The 8,072-nt window shown below is 33.6% G+C and overlaps 1 long non-coding RNA gene across 1 annotated transcript; it reads right to left on the bottom strand.

The window, feature by feature from the left end:
- Positions 1–472: 472 nt before the first annotated feature.
- LOC137635952 (uncharacterized) lies at positions 473–4,586 on the bottom strand. Its single transcript, XR_011042868.1, has 3 exons — positions 4,532–4,586; positions 1,246–1,299; positions 473–526 (listed from the first exon to the last, which is right to left on the bottom strand). It is a non-coding gene; the product is annotated as an uncharacterized lncRNA (long non-coding RNA).
- Between the last annotated feature and the right edge of the window lie 3,486 nt (positions 4,587–8,072).

Raw genomic sequence — 8,072 nt, 5'->3', positions numbered from 1 at the left:
GAAAAAGCCTAAAAAAAGGTCTAAATATTCTGAACATAGAAATTAGAAAGTCTAAAAAAGTCTTAAAATTATTATAAACATAGACACTAGAAAAAAACTAAAAAAGGTCTAAAAATTATTATAAACATAGAAACTAGAAAAAGCCTAAAAAAGGTCTAAAAATTATTATAAACATAGCAACTAGAAAAAGCCTAAAAAAAGTCTTAAAATTATTATAAACGTTAAAACTAGAAAAAGCCTGAAAAAAAAAGTCTTCAAATTATTATAAACAGGAACTAGAAAAAGCCTCAAAAAAGTCTTAAAATTATTATAAACGTTAAAACTAGAAAAAGCCTGAAAAAAAGTCTTAAGATTATTATAAACGTTAAAACTAGAAAAAGCCTAAAAAACGGCCTATCATAAACATAGAAACTAGAAAAAGCCTTTTAAAACCTAAAAAAACGGCCTAAAAAAGGCTTTAAAATTTACTCACTAGTTTCCTTTGGTTGCAAAATGTCTACCAACTGTTTTGTTCCGTTTTTCCAACCTGGGAAAAAAAGATTTTGTTTATAGCAGTCATTAGTTTAATTTTTGAGGTAAGAAAAATATTTCAAAAGGAAACTAATTAATAATAATTATTAATAATTCCGTCCTCGTTTAAATTATACAGTACTGTTTAATCATTATTTAGTGCTATATGTAACAGACACACACACACACACACACACACATATATATATATATATATATATATGTGTGTGTGTGTGTGTGTGTATTATACGTGTATATTATATGAGTTTATATTTTGTCTATATATTATACATATGAATTAAATGTGTAGTATATATATATATATATATATATATATTTATTTATATATATACATATATATATATATATTATTTATTTATTTATATATATACATATATATAATATGTATACATAATATATATGTTATATATAGTAAACATATAATTCATAGGTATAATATATAAACTTTATAAATTCAAATAAATAAAATAACCCACAATGTATGGAAAATGAAATTTATTTGGAGCTTTCGAAGGGACCATCTCCCTTCGGAAGCTGAATAAATTTATTCATACATTGGGGGTTATTTTATTTATCATAAATACACGGAATTTTTTTTTTATTTTAATGTATATAAATTTATGTATATATATATATATATATATATATGTGTGTGTGTGTATATGTATGTGTGTATGTGTGTGTGTATAGATACGTAATCACAGCTCGCTTTACCTGCGTCTTTCTCCAGTAACTTGTTGATAAAGTCGTCAGTCCTATTTTTCCATTCTGAAAAAATAAATTAATTTTATGGCATTAAAGGCGTATGCGGAAACAGGGGAACTTTTTGAGTGAATGAAACTTTTAATGATTTTTTATGTAATTTATTTAAGAAAAGTTTGCGTTGATTAATTCAAGAATTAAATATGTTGCTGTCAACACAATGAAAGAAAATAGGAGAAAACAAGAACATAAAATCTCTCTCTCTCTCTCTCTCTCTCTCTCTCTCTGTAATTATTGGTGTGCTATCTCTCTCTCTCTCTCTCTCTCTCTCTGTATATGTGTATAATTCTCAGTGTGCCATCTCTCTCTCTCTCTCTCTCTCTCTCTCTCTCTCTCTGTATATGTGTATAATTCTCAGTGTGCCATCTCTCTCTCTCTCTCTCTCTCTCTCTCTCTGTATATGTGTATAATTCTCAGTGTGCCATCTCTCTCTCTCTCTCTCTCTCTCTCTCTCTCTCTGTATATGTGTATGATTTTCTCTCTCTCTCTCTCTCTCTCTCTCTCTCTCTCTGTGTGTATATATATATATATATATATATGTGTGTGTGTGTGTGTTTGTGTGTGTATAAGTCTCTCTCTCTCTCTCTCTCCTCTCTCTCTCTCTCTCAAAACGATGAACTGAAGGAATATCTGCCAATACACTATCCCCACAATACGTAGAAAAATACATGGTTTAAGTGGGTCATTAAACAATATAATACCGAAGATATATTGCAATTTCAACTCGTGAATGGATTATTATTATCTAGTTCAGACTACATCTGCCTCGTTCGAATCTGCGTCACTTGACGCATGACATTTCAAGTGCAAACGAAGTACTGTACGATTACTCAATACGCAAAAGGAGTTTTTATTTACATAGGTACAGAAACTCCTCAACTTTCAAGTTTAATTGATTTCAAGAAGTTGTTTGTAAGTCGAATTGTTCGTAAGTCGAGTTTCGTAAGTCGAATGGTCCGTAGGTCGCTTTTTTTTTTTTTTTTTTTTTTTTTTTTTTGCGCCTGAGATAGTTGAATTCCATGCCTATGATTTCCAGCTATCATTTTGCTTACTGTATTAAATGATATAATATTATTTTCCAGCCAAATCGATCACTTGCGTTCACAATGAGAACAGTTAAATTTAACTGAATAATATCATTATCTGCGTTACATAATTAGAACTCTGCCCAAGCGCAAGATAGTCTATACACATTTTTTTTAATGAGGCGCATTTGTACTGACTCGCAGGGGATGCCCTTTTAGCTCGGAAAAGTTTCTTGCTAGCTAATTGTTTGGACAGAATAGTTCTAACCAATCAGCTGGTAGGAAACTTTGCCATTTTAGCTCGGAAAAGTTTCCTAATAGCTGATTGGTTGGACAAGACAATTCTAACCAATCAGCAGGTAAGAAACTTTGCCCTTTTAGCTCGTAAAAGTTTCTTACTTGCTGATTGGTTGGACAAAATAATTCTAACCAATCAGCTGGTAGTAAAATTTGCCCTTTTAGCTCGGAAAAAGTTTCCTATTATCTGATTGGTTGGACAAAATAATTCTAACCAATCAGCTGGTAGGAAACTTTGCCCTTTTAGCTCGGAAAAAGTTTCCTATTATCTGATTGGTTGGACAAAATAATTCTAACCAATCAGCTGGTAGGAAACTTTGCCCTTTTAGCTCGGAAAAAGTTTCCTATTATCTGATTGGTTGGACAAAATAATTCTAACCAATCAGCTGGTAGGAAACTTTGCCCTTTTAGCTCTGAAAAGTTTCCTAATAGCTGATTGGTTGGACAAAATAATTCTAACCAATCAGCTGGTAGGAAACTTTGCCCTTTTACCTCTGAAAAGTTTCCTAATAGCTGATTGGTTGGACAAAATCATTCTAACCAATCAGTTGGTGGGAAACTTTGCCCTTTTACCTCTGAAAAGTTTCCTAATAGCTGATTGGTTGGACAAAATCATTCTAACCAATCAGCTACTAGGAAACTTTGCCCTTTTACCTCTGAAAAAGTTTCCTAATAGTTGATTGGTTGGACAAAATAATTTAAACCAATCAGCTATTAGGAAACTTTGCCCTTTTAGCTCGGAAAAGTTTCTTAATAGCTGATTGGTTGGAGAAAATAATTCTAACCAATCAGCTGGTATGAAACTTTGCCCTTTTACCTCTGAAAAGTTTCCTGATAGCTGATTGGTTGGACAAAATAATTCTAACCAATCAGCTGGTAGGAAACTTTTCCGAGCTAAAAGGGCACCCCTGCAAGTCAGTGCAAATGCGCCTAGTTAAAAAATATGAGTGTAGTCTCTAGTGTCTAATGAGTTTAAAATATTAAAATGATATCTTGCTATTTATTTGCGCCATAGATATCATAATTTTGTCAGTGCTTGTGCTGGAGCAGATACAATGGGACCAAAGGATAGAAGGGATAGATTAAAAATAAAAATCAATTTGTGTATGATTGTACTTAAGCTTAAGTGAGCAACAATCTTGTTAGATTCGAGATAATAATTTGGAGTTTTTCTGCTTCTCTCTCTCTCTCTCTCTCTCTCTCTCTCTCTCTCTCTCTCTGTAATTTTCAGTGTTCCATCAGCTCTCTCTCTCTCTCTCTCTCTCTCTCTCTCTCTCTCTCTGTAATTTTCAGTGTTCCATCAGCTCTCTCTCTCTCTCTCTCTCTCTCTCTCTCTCTCTCTGTAATTTTCAGTGTTCCATCAGCTCTCTCTCTCTCTCTCTCTCTCTCTCTCTCTCTCTGTAATTCTCAGTGTTCCATCAGCTCTCTCTCTCTCTCTCTCTCTCTCTCTCTCTCTCTCTGTAATTCTCAGTGTTCCATCAGCTCTCTCTCTCTCTCTCTCTCTCTCTCTCTCTCTCTCTCTGTAATTCTCAGTGTTCCATCAGCTCTCTCTCTCTCTCTCTCTCTCTCTCTCTCTCTCTCTCCTAAAACGATGAATTATAAAATGTACTTTGTTTTTACTTTTCATGAAATTTTTAATTTCCTGAAAGTTACCTGAACCTTGAGTAACACATTCATACTCTTTATTAATTTAAAATGACCTTAAATAAAGTATTAATGTTTATCAACTCTGGGTGAGATCGTTTTCAAGCCGTAAGAATTGCACTTACATACGCACAAACATTTTGAGTTATATTAAAATTGTATTTTGTTATCAGTCATATGAAAATTATTTATTATCGTTTAATTTATCAAGTCTATGATTTTTTTTTCATTTTTATATACTATATAAACGTACATTTGGTGTGTGTTCTTACCTTCGTCTTTTTCATACAAGGTGTTGATCAAGTTGTCTGTCCTGTCTTTCCACTCTGGAAGGAAAAGAATATTTTAAAATCCTTTAATTGAGAGCATACACACGCACACACACACACACACACACTCACACACACACACACACACACACACATATATATATATATATATATATGTAATCTATATATATATATGTGTGTATACATATATATATACACACACACACACACATATATATATATATATATATGTTACGCAAAATGTGGATAATTGCCAAATGTGTACATTTTGCAATTAATTTTGCCTATTGTGTACAATTTGCAGTCACCAAGCGCTGCAAATTGTACACAAAAGGCAAAATTAATTGCAAAATGTACACATTTGGTAGTTATCCACATTTTGCGTAACACACACACACACTCACATATATATATATATATATATATATACATATATATACACTTGTTCGTGCTAGCTAAAGAAAAAATCTAAAATATATGGTATTTATAGACTCTGAGAAAGCTTTTTATTCCGTCAAAACTTCAGTAGTAATGAGAGCACTTCAAAGACAGGGAATAGATGAATCCTATGTTAGAACACTTGAAGATATCTATATGGGAAGTACAGCAACCATAAAATTACATAAAGATAGGGAGAGAGTTCCGATTGAGAAAGATGTTAGACAGGGAGACCCCATCTCTCCTAGATTATTCACAGCTTAGAAGAAGGTTTTAAGAATTTAGATTGGGAAAATGTAGGAATTAACATTAATTATGAATACCCTAACAACTTAAGATTTGCAAATGACATAGTTCTATAAAGCGAATCAATGGGAGAATTGTGAAATATGATAGAAGATTTGAATAAAGAAATCAGAAATTTAGTACTGAAAATGAATATGAGTAAAATTATAATGAAAATGCAGAGACAACAAATAAGGGTTATGGGCGAACCTCTAGAGATTGTTAATGAATAGACATACTTAGGACAGACATTGTTTCCCAAGGCCACGATACGCATGGGATGGAGAGCTTTTGGTAAACATAATGCGATTATGAAAGTTAAACACCACTTTCTCAAAAAAGAAAAGTATCTAATGAGATTAGAGCTTTACTAAAGTCTTAGAACATAAGTGAGTTACAACTCAGAGAACTATGAAAAGAATAATGATGGGATTAACACTAATATACAGAAAAGAGCAACATGGATATGAAAGCAAGCTAAAGTAGAGGATATTCTAACAACATGTAAGAAAAAGAAATGGACATGGGCTGGACATGTAATTAAAATGACAGACAATAGATGGACATTAAGAATAACAGAAGGGGTCAGGACGTACAAAGAGAATGACAGACAATAGACAATAGATAGACATTAAGAATAACAGAATGGGTCAGGACGTATAAAGAGAAGGACAGACAATAGACAAATAGATGGACATTAATAATAACAGAATGGGTCAGGACGTATAAAGAGAATGACAGACAATAGACAATAGATGGACATTAAGAATAACAGAATGGGTCAGGACGTACAAAGAGAATGACAGACAATAGACAATAGATAGACATTAAGAATAACAGAATGGGTCAGGACGTATAAAGAGAAGGACAGACAATAGACAAATAGACGGACATTAAGAATAACAGAATGGGTCAGGACGTATAAAGAGAAGGACAGACAATAGACAAATAGACAGACATTAAGAATAACAGAATGGGTCAGGACGTATAAAGAGAAGGACAGACAATAGACAATAGACGGACATTAAGAATAACAGAATGGGTCAGGACGTATAAAGAGAAGGACAGACAATAGACAATAGACGGACATTAAGAATAACAGAATGGGTCAGGACGTATAAAGAGAATGACAGACAATAGACAATAGACGGACATTAAGAATAACAGAATGGGTCAGGACGTATAAAGAGAATGACAGACAATAGACAATAGACGGACATTAAGAATAACAGAATGGGTCAGGACGTATAAAGAGAATGACAGACAATAGACAATTGATGGACATTAAGAATAACAGAAGGGGTCAGGACGTATGAAGAGAATGACAGACGATAGACAAATAGATGGACATTAAGAATCACAGAAGGGGTCAGGACGTATGAAGAGAAGGACAGACGATAGACAAATAGATGGACATTAAGAATAACAGAAGGGGTCAGGACGTATAAAGAGAATGACAGACAATAGACAATAGATGGACATTAAGAATAACAGAATGGGTCAGGACGTATAAAGAGAATGACAGACAATAGACAATGGATGGACATTAAGAATAACAGAAGGGGTCAGGACGTATAAAGAGAAGGACAGATAATAGACAATGGATGGACATTAAGAATAACAGAATGAGTCAGGACGTATAAAGAGAAGGACAGACAATAGACAAATAGATGGACATTAAGAATAACAGAAGGGGTCAGGACGTATAAAGAGAAGGACAGACAATAGACAAATAGATGGACATTAAGAATAACAGAAGGGGTCAGGACGTATAAAGAGAAGGACAGATAATAGACAAATAGATGGACATTAAGAATAACAGAAGGGGTCAGGACGTATAAAGAGAAGGACAGACAATAGACAAATAGATGGACATTAAGAATAACAGAAGGGGTCAGGGACGTATAAAGAGAAGGACAGATAATAGACAAATAGATGGACATTAAGAATAACAGAAGGGGTCAGGACGTTTAAAGAGAAGGACAGACAATAGACAAATAGATGGACATTAAGAATAACAGAAGGGGTCAGGACGTATAAAGAGAATGACAGACAATAGACAATGGATGGACATTAAGAATAACAGAATGAGTCAGGACGTATAAAGAGAAGGACAGACAATAGACAAATAGATGGACATTAAGAATAACAGAAGGGGTCAGGACGTATAAAGAGAAGGACAGATAATAGACAAATAGATGGACATTAAGAATAACAGAAGGGGTCAGGACGTATAAAGAGAAGGACAGACAATAGACAAATAGATGGACATTAAGAATAACAGAAGGGGTCAGGACGTATAAAGAGAAGGACAGACAATAGACAAATAGATGGACATTAAGAATAACAGAAGGGGTCAGGACGTATAAAGAGAAGGACAGATAATAGACAAATAGATGGACATTAAGAATAACAGAAGGGGTCAGGACGTATAAAGAGAAGGACAGACAATAGACAAATAGATGGACATTAAGAATAACAGAATGGGTCAGGACGTATAAAGAGAATGACAGACAATAGACAATGGATGGACATTAAGAATAACAGAATGGGTCAGGACGTATAAAGAGAATGACAGACAATAGACAATGGATGGACATTAAGAATAACAGAATGAGTCAGGACGTATAAAGAGAAGGACAGACAATAGACAAATAGATGGACATTAAGAATAACAGAAGGGGTCAGGACGTATAAAGAGAAGGACAGATAATAGACAAATAGATGGACATTAAGAATAACAGAAGGGGTCAGGACGTATAAAGAGAAGGACAGACAATAGACAAATAGATGGACATTA

The sequence above is a fragment of the Palaemon carinicauda genome, unplaced genomic scaffold (assembly GCF_036898095.1).
Source record: "Palaemon carinicauda isolate YSFRI2023 unplaced genomic scaffold, ASM3689809v2 scaffold201, whole genome shotgun sequence".
Taxonomy (NCBI): domain Eukaryota; kingdom Metazoa; phylum Arthropoda; class Malacostraca; order Decapoda; family Palaemonidae; genus Palaemon; species Palaemon carinicauda.
Note: the sequence above shows the minus strand (reverse complement) of the source record. Positions and strands in the feature narration are given on the sequence as shown.